Here is a 9,851-nt window from a genome sequence, read left to right on the forward strand (position 1 = left end):
GAATTGGGGCTGCCAGGAGGGCAGCCTCATGTTCTTCCTCTGCATTTGCATGGCCCCAAGAGTGTGTGTGGACAACTGGTGCAACCTCACTATGGAAAACCCTATTTTCCAATCCTAGACCTGATTGCTACCTGTGGGCACATGTAGATGTGAGTGAAAGTTATCTCTGGGGGCATTACTCATAAACCTCAAATTATTTTTTCTTCTGCTTTTCAAGTATAATATCCTGTATATAACAAAGACAACTATTTGAATGGGGAGCCATGACAACATAGACCCAGACCAGTGCAAACAGGAGATGTTAGGAATAGCAGAAGACTCAGAATGTTGCAGTCATACATACAAATTGTAAAACACTACTATTTTCTAAGATCAAGATGATAAAGGCCAAGGTTAAACCTTTCAGTAGATGACTGCAAACTTTAAAAAGACACTGCACATTTCAGTAAAATGGAACCAGAAGTCCCAGAACTTAAAAATACAGTAACAAGTTAGCTCAATAGATTAGCTTAGAATCAAGAGACAGAATTTGTGAATTTTAAGATCTGATTAAATAATTATCGAATTTTAGTTTCTTTTAGAAAGTTAAATGTAGTCAACAAAACCTTCAGTATCAAAAGTATGAAAAACACAAAAGGAAAGATAAAAAACTCAAAAAAGTTAGGATGAAGATGCTTAGCAGAAGAAGAGAGGGATGGGAGGGAGGGGGAGAAGGTGAGAGGAGAGGAGGAGTCGGGAGGGGAAGAAGAGATGGGGAGGGGAGGGGGAAAGGGTAGAGAGCAGAGTAATATATAAAAAGCTAACATTTGAGCTGGAGAGATGGCTCAGTCAGTAAAGTATCTGCCCCACAAGTAGGAAGACCTGAGTTCAAATCCCCAGTATCCATGGAAAGGCCCTGTGTGGTGGTACATGTCTGTAACCCGAGCACTGGGAAGCAGGAAGAGAGACAGGTGGATCCCTGGCTAACTGGCCATCCAGGCTAGCCAATGGATAAGGTCCAGGTTCAGTGAGAGACCACGCTAAAGTCATAAGGTAGACAGTGATCAAGCTCTGGTCTCCGTATGTACACACGAACACACACATACACACACACACACACACACACACACACACACAAGAAACAAAGCTAATGTTCAAATTTTCTTCTTTCAAACTTGGCAAAAAATATCAATTCACAAAATCTAGGAACAACACTCAAATCCCAAGCAGGAAATAAAGCTTTCTAGTACATCCTAGTAAAACTGCAGAGTTCCCAAGACAAAGCTCATGAAAGCAAGCAATGAAAGTGACCAGAGACAGAGCAGCCACAGAGACAACACCCAGCTACAGTAACTGTGTGTTCTAGCTCGTCTTCAATTTCAGTGATAAAAACACTGACCAAAACCAACTTGTGGAAGAAAGGGTTTATTTGGCTTACAAGTCTTCTTTTGATTGACAGTGTGTTCTTTGTTTCTCTTTGGTTTAGTTTAGAAGTTTCCAAAGCACTTTACTATTTCCAGCAGTTGCGTTAACCACTACAGCAATCATCTTGGTGTATCTTCCCAGACCATGTAAGGACGTCGGAAATTTTTTTCTGGGGGAAGAGAATGCTAAGGAGCTGAGCCCAGATCCTCAGGAGTGGTAAGTGCATGCTCTGCCACTGAGCTCTACTATCAATCCAAGGAACATAGAACATGCAGCTTCATTTCTGCTCACAGCTTCTACATTATCATTATTTTGTTTTGTTCATTTATGTTTAGAGGTATAGTCTATATTGTTGAACATATGAGATCGAACTCATGAGCTCAAATAATCCTCTTGCCTCAGCCTCCCAAGTATCTGGCACTGCAGAGAAATGCCTCTGAGCCTGACTTAACAGTTATTTTAATTTTGAATATATTGGAAACTCTTTAGACATTATTTCTGCTGTTTAATGTGGTCGATATTTGTTTAAATCTACTACATATGCACGTTTTTCTTGTTTTTTATTTTCTTCTTTCCAACTCTGATATTCCTTGTGCATAAAGAACATTCTTTAGAATGGCTTAAAGACAAAGTCTGCCTACATCAGCGCTCTTCGTCTTTGCTATCTTAATGTATCTCGAAGGATATTTTTCCCACACATGGAATATGTTGGAGTTAGCAGACTTTGGGGCTTACTTTTCCCAGCAAATTGGAAGAATGGCTCTGTGGTTTGACTTTTACAGTGTGCTGGACAGCTGTAGCTGTGAATAGAAATGAAAAGGCAAGAAGGAGGGAAGAGATCAAGACACAACAGACAGCAGCATCAGGACAGCATGTGAAACACGAGATAGATAATCACTTAAAATGTAAATTGACTAAATGCTTCAGTTGAGAGACAAAGATGGTCAGGCTAGATTGAAAGAAAAATATGGTATTTACAAGAACTATATCTGCAGTGTAAGACTAGAAAGAGTTTGAAAATAAAAGGACATTCTATGCAATACGGTTTGAATAAGTGAAGTCCCCCACAGGCTCATGTATTAAACACTTGTTCCCTGGCTGATGGGGCTATTTGGGGACGTCCCTTAGGGGATGGGGCTACCTGTAGGAAATAGGTCACTGGTGGGGGGTGTTCTTGGGGGCTATATCTTGTTCCAGACCCTTTGTCTCTCTCTGCTTCCTGTCTGTCCAGAAGCGAAGAAAGGTGTTTGTCACATACTACCCACCCCCACAACCAAGATGTGGTACCCAAGCACATGGGGCCAAGTAACCAGGGAGTGAACCCTCTGAAACTGTCAACCAAAGTAAATCTTTCTTTCCTTCAGTTGCTTCTTTTAGGTATTAGCTGCAATGAGGAAGCTGACCACTAGCTAAGGCCATGCCATGTTGTAACCTCCTCCATTTTGGTAGAACTGTGGTGCTTCCAGCAAGTACAGTAACTTGGTTTCCAGAAGTGAAGTAACTTGTTTTTCAAGAGTCTTGTCTTCTCTGTCCTTTGGACCCAAGAAATGGCCAGCTGGGAAAGATGTTTATCAATCACCTAAGATTCTTTAACTTACTACTCACTGTTTACCCCCAGCAATGGCCATCTGTGGCCTCTACCTACTTTGTCTCTTCCTCTAAAAGGTGTAAGAAGGGACCCTCACTCAGTCATAGTCTCCTGATCTCTCTTCAGTGCCTTCACCATGCTGTTGTCCATCTGACCATCTATGGCATTTGTAATGCTTCTAATAAATCTCTAATAAATTTCTAACTCTGAAGAACAATCTGTTTCAGAATCCCCCTTGGACTCCAAAGCCTAAACCTTTGACTAACACAACATGCAAACACCTACCATAAAACCATGTGTAGCTATATTAGTATTGGGCAAAAAAAAAAATCCTAGAAATATACATTTCATAATAAAGATTCAGTGCACAAGGAAAATATAAAAATTCTAAATTTGCATGCACTCAATAGCATTCCCTCAACATGAAACAACAAAACCAGGAAGAATTGAAGGAGATATTGGTGTGCACGCTGAGAATGAAAAAAGAAGCATGCTCACTACTTTAGCTAGTTGATACAGTAACTCACAAATCAATACAATAGGTGCTGGACAGATGGCTCAGCAGTTAAGAAGAGCACTGGCTATTCTTGCAAAGGACCCAGGTTCAAATCCCAGCACCTGTATAGTGGCTAACAACCACTTGTAACTCCACTTCCAGGGGATCCAATGCTTTCTTTTGTTCTCTAAGGGCACTGCATGACATTTATACCCATAAAATAAAGTTTAAAAAATCAGTACAATATGTAATTATTTGAAAGGAAGAACAAACTTTGTAACGTTTTATATTATTTTCATAGAAAATTTAAATTATTAGAATGGAAAGAAGTAAGATTGCTATACACAAAGCTAATTTGTCTGTCTTTGTAACATTAACACTTAACTGTTTTTAGATGTCATCAATAGTAAATCAAAAAACATTCTAGTTACCAAGGATAAGTTCAATAAAAGATGTTTGGTACTCTATGTAGAAAACTGCAAATATTGCTGAGAGAAAATGAAGATATGAATAAATACAGAGGTATACTCTGGTCATGATTTGGTGATTTTTAAATTTTCTATCATTTTGTGTGTGTGTGTGTGTGTGTGTGTGTGTCTGTGTGTCTGTGTGTCTGTGTGTTTGTGCTCTTGCCTGTGTGTGTGCATGTGGAGACTGGAAATGGATGTGAAATATCTTCTATCACTCTCTACCTCTCTACCTTGTTTTTTGAGACAAGGTGTCTCACTGAATCTGGAGTGGTCCATTTTGGTTAGACTGGCTGGCCATTGAGGACCTGGGATCCATCTGTTCTCAACCCTCAGTGCTGGGATTACAGATGCCCACCTCTACACTCGACTTTTATGTGGATGGTGGGGAATCTGACCCCAGGTCTTCTTGCTTTTGGGGGAGGAGGGACTTGAAATAGGGTCTCCCTGTAAACCCAGATGACCTGGAACTCACTTGGTAGACCAGGCTGGCCTCAATCTCACAGAGATCCATCTACCTCTGCCTCCTGAGTGGGACTAAAGGCATGCCCTACCACCACCACACCCAGCCCAAAGATTTATTTAGTTTTATTTATACAAGTATTTGGATTGCCTGTATGTATCCTGGTATGTGTGAAGTGCTCACAAAGGCTGGAAGAGGGCAACAGAGCTACCATGTGGACTGAATCCAGTCTTCTGAAAGAACAGCAAGTGCTCTTAATTCCTGAGCCACCTCTCCAGCCAGGTTCTCACACTTTTGAAGCCAGGACTTTACAATTAAGCTATCTACCAAGCCCATGATTCGGTATTTGAAAATATTTTGATGTATAGAGCTATACAGTCTCAATCATATCCACAACAGTTTTATTTTGTTGTGTTTACTTTCCTGTGAAATATAGCAAGTGGCTCTAATAGTTATATGACTATGGAAAGGCCAAGAATTTCTGAGACAAAGTGGAAGAATCAGATAGGAGGATGTAACTTAACTGAATCAAGACTTATGCTAATGCTATAGAAATAAGACAGAGCATTTTGGCTGCAGGTATGGTTGGAAGTGGAATAGAAGAGAAAGTCTAGAAATTGCTCTGAATCTGCTTTCTGAGAAATAGGACCATCGCTCCTGTAGTATAGAACTGTCCTCCAAAAGACAGACCATAGACATCAGATGCCTTCCTTTCAAGCTTGGTTGTACCTACTTGCCTAGGGTCCTCACAGCCTAACTTGTTGACTGGTACACTCTGCAGAAAGGTTGGGCACACCTCCCAACCAACCAGTCACAAGGGGGATAGACTTAGCGTACCTAAGCAGAGGAAGCCAGGAGGGAGAGTCGCTCTTCTCCTCACCATTTTGGATGGCTGATGGAAAGTCACTCAGGCTTGCACGGGCACTTTCTAGTGTGGCCTTGCAGGGGGTACCCACGCTCCTGTAAGTAAACTCTCACCTGTTGCTCTGTAAGTAAGCCTTATAAACTCTGGTTTTCCAAAGTGCAGTTTGGAGAAATTAAACTGCAGTTTGTCATAAGGACAGAGGGAGGAGGGGAGCTGGATGTTGTTTGAACTTCCCAGAAGGAATTTTAGCAATAGCTCCATTTCCTCCAGAAGAGCCTGTTTTAACTTTTCTCCTAATGCAACTACAGTAACCCCCTGGATGCTTGGACTCCACATCACAGAGTCAACCAACCGTGGATGGAAAATATTTCTTAATTTGTGCCTGTACAATGTGCCTGAACACATGCTGATCTTTATTTCTTGCTAGAATTTTCTAAATAATACAGCATAACAATGATTTATATAGCACATGCACTGTACCAAGCATTAGAAGTCATTTACAGATGATTCAAACTCATATAGGGGAGAACGTGTGCAGTTATACAAATGTTACATCAGTTTATGTAAGAGATTCTAGATATTCCCCTTCGTTGGTCTTGGGACCAAACCTCTGCAGATACCCAGGGACAACTATTAGTAACACCTTTGTTTATGCTCCACACTTAACTGATTTGAATTAGAAATCATGTGGTCACATAGTTACCATAAATGCAGCACTCCAGAGCAGAAGGTAAAGGGGGAGATTTCTATAGGTTGTTTTGGGACATTTAGGAAACATGGAAAAATGAAATTGATTTTTGCTTTGCAACCTATACAAAAATTAATAGCAGATGAACCATGGACATAACTATGAAAGAAAAACAACAAAATTTTTAGGAATTGGCAGAAGAATGAATACAAGTTTTTAGGAACTGTGGGGAAAGTGATTTCTTTAGCAGAACACCTACACAACACCCACAGCTCAAGCACACACATCTTTTATTAGATTTAGTCCAAAGAGTTGAGCTTTCCCCTCCTCCCCTTCCTCTTTTCATCCTCCCTTTCTTCCACTTTTTTTTCTTTCCGGCTTTTCTTCCTTCCCTCCTTAATTCCTGGGCTCAAGCAATCCTCCCACCTGAACCTCCCAAGTAGCTAGGCCTACAGGTGCATGTCACCATGCTTGGCTTCATTTGGACATTTTTTTAATGCTAAATTAGACCAAATTAAAACTAAGAACTTCAGTTCTGCAAAGCACGGTGGAGCTAGACGGCAGCTTCCTGTTAGTTTGCATGGATCACAGCACTAAGAAGAATGAAGTCTAAATAAGGTCTGATAGAATGTCCTGTGGCAAGATTCCAATTCCAGAGCTTTTCTTCCTTTCACTCAAATAAAATAAAATAAAAACAAAACAAACAAACAAAAAACTGGGGAAAGCTTTGTGGTGTCACAGTGTTAAAAAAATGGGTTTCTAATATGTTATTTCTGAGATTCATTAAGCTGGAAACACTATCTTAAAGGACCCAATGGAAGGGATAGGCACTTGTAAGAAAAGGAAACAAGGGTCTGGAGAGGTGACTCAGCAGTTTAGAACACTGGCTGCTCTTGCAGAGGACCTGGGTTTGGTTCCTAGCACCCACATGGCAGCTGACAACTGTCTGTAACTCCAGCTCCAGGGGATTCAAGCCCTCTTCTGACCTCCTTGGGCATTACATGACATTGGTGTACTTACCATACATGCAGTCAGTATACTCCTACACAGAAAATAAAAATAATAAAGTATTTTAAAAAAGAAAAGAAAAGAAAGGGAAAGGGGAGGAACCTGGTTGAGCATCACAAAACCTTTCATTTCTTTACATTTTAAGGATGCTATTAAAAATCATCAAAATTAAGATAGCTGTTTAATACACTTCACACTGGACTATCTCTTTAAACAGATGGTTGTTCTGACCATTGCAAATTCTTTACTTAAAAGAAAATTTTATCGCTTCTCAGCCTTTTGGCTAAGAAGAGTGTAAAAGAAAATCACAACATTGTAACCTAGAATTCTCATCTTACCAGAGTTACATTTCCAGCATAGGGAGAAGAGAAACCTTTCATTTGGAGTGAAAAATAATGTGGGGCCACTCTGGGGCCTGACATTTGTATGTCCACTGAGTGTTAATGCTGTCCTCAAGACATGGGTGCTAGAGTCCTTGTTCCAGAGGAGCCCAGAGGAGCTCAGAGGAGAATGGAGACGTTTCTCCAAGCTCCAAGGTGCAGAAACCAACCTGACATCACTGGCTGGAGCCCCTGAACTTCTGCACAAAATCATGCCCTCACAGAGGAGAAACAGAGTCTAACCTACTCTGGGAGGCTCTTGTACTTCAACATTAATGTCTTTTCACTTCATGACAATTAAAATAAAGCACTGAGGACTGGAGAGGTTGCTCAGTGGTCAGGAGCACTGGCTGCTCTTGCATAGGACCTGCGTTTAATTCCCAGCACCCACATGGTGACTAACAACAGTCTGTAACTCTAGTTCTAGGGGATCTGATGGGCTCTTCTGACCTCTGCAGGCATTGCACAACATGGGTGCACTTACACACATGCAGGTAATGCACTCATATACATAAAATAAAAATAAATAAAATACTAAAAAATAAAACTGATAATTTTACAATCACCAATAAAATTGTTTTCAACAAGGCAACTGAGCTGGATGGAAAACAGAAAGTAAGTGGTATTTCAGTAGGCCCTGTTTGTTCAGTTATCATTTTTTTGTGACACCAGGTTAGCTAGCCCATCCCCATCCAATGTCATGGCCCAAACCTCAAATTGCTATAAAAAACAAACAAAAATTGTATATCTAGGGCTGGTTATATGCTTAGCATGCTCAAGGCCCTGATTTTGCAATAAAGGCATTCAATGAACAAGTGAGTAAGTAAATAAAATAAAAACGATTTGGGGCTGGAGAGATGGCTCAGCGGTTAAGAGCACTGACTGCTCTTGCAGAGGACTTGAGTTCGATTCCCAACACCCATATGGCGGCTGTGAACCGTCCTTAACTCCAGTTCCAGGGGAATCCGAATGACCTCCGTGGCATTGCACGACACGGGTGCACTCACATACATGCAGGCAATACACTCATACACATTAAAAACAAAAACAAACAAAAAAACAATTCAGGACTCAGGAAGGAGTTGTTACAATTCAACCTTGGAGAAGTTAATGGCTCAGAGACATGGAAAGTATAAAATATAAAATATTTTCTACAACTGAACTGTTAGAGCTCTAATGACTTGTATTTAAAATGACAGGATTACGATACCAGGGAAATCTAAGCCAGTAGCTACGGTGATAACGGCTGAACCCACGGAATGGATTGAGTGGTAAGAAGTGAATGAATCGACCCCAAGGGTAACAGACCATGACACCATACATGTAGCATTGAACAGAGTGATTTTCCAGGAGAGAAGATTGTTTTAAAGAGCCATGTATTGCAAGAATAAGCGGATGTTGCTGACTAAGGTTTTCAAAGAGCTCTTGCACCAACCAGTCCTTCCTTCATTTTGTAAACCTTATACCAAATCCTGTTGAGAGTGCACTTCAACGGAGGCATTCGTTTTCCCGTGTATTAAGAATGTAAGTATGTTATCGTTGCATAGTATCATTTAGTTTTCAAAAGAATGAACATGCAGTGCAAATTATAGCTTTCTGTGCAACAAAAGATCGTGCTACTTGAAGTATTTAAGAAATCGAGTAAGATCCTCTCCTAATGTTCAATAAACCCAGGTGTTTCCTCCCCTTTTTGAAGAGTCTTCCTATACAGCCCAAACTAGCCTCTAACAATTTTCCTGCCTCTACCTTCCAAGTGTTGGGATTACAAACATGTGCTGCCATGTTCACTACTTACATGTTTTAGATTAAGACAATACTGTAACTATTAGTATTATTTACCCAATTTCACATGACATGTCTATCTTAAAAGTTAGGATTTAAAAAATTCATTATTTTATGTGTATGAGTGTTGCCTGCATGTATGTAAGTGCACCCATGTCATGCAGGGCCTATGGAGGTCAGAAGAGGGTGTTGGGTCCCCTGGAACTGGAGTTACAGTTGTTAGCCAACAAGTGGGTGCTGGGAACCAAACCCAGGTCCTCTGTAAGAGCAGCCAGTATTATTAACTGTCTAGTCATCTCTCTGTACCCCCCCACAAATATGGTGATTCTTAAATTCAAGTGAAGATGCATCTGATTTCATAGATAAGCCATGAATAAGATGCATAGATAAGCCATGTGAAAGCAAAGCTTTTGAAAGGCAGCATGCACAGTGAGTTCTCACTGGCATTTCATCCCTGGAACTAGAGTTATGGATGGTTGTGAGCTGCCATGTGGATGCTGGAAACTGAACCTGAGTACCCAGTGCTCTTAACTGCTGAGCCATCTCTCCAGGCCCCATTTCAATTTTTGGAATGGGTTTCAATAAGGTTTTATGTGTCTAGGCACGTCTTGAATTTGATATGTAGCCAAGGATGACCTTGAATCTCTGATCCTCCTGATTCTGCCTCCCAAGTGCAGTTTGCATCACCACTCCTGGCTCTCTGATGAGTT

Source organism: Nannospalax galili, unplaced genomic scaffold (genome assembly GCF_000622305.1).
Source record: "Nannospalax galili isolate Female #2095 unplaced genomic scaffold, S.galili_v1.0 scaffold737, whole genome shotgun sequence".
Classification (NCBI taxonomy): Eukaryota; Metazoa; Chordata; class Mammalia; order Rodentia; family Spalacidae; genus Nannospalax; species Nannospalax galili.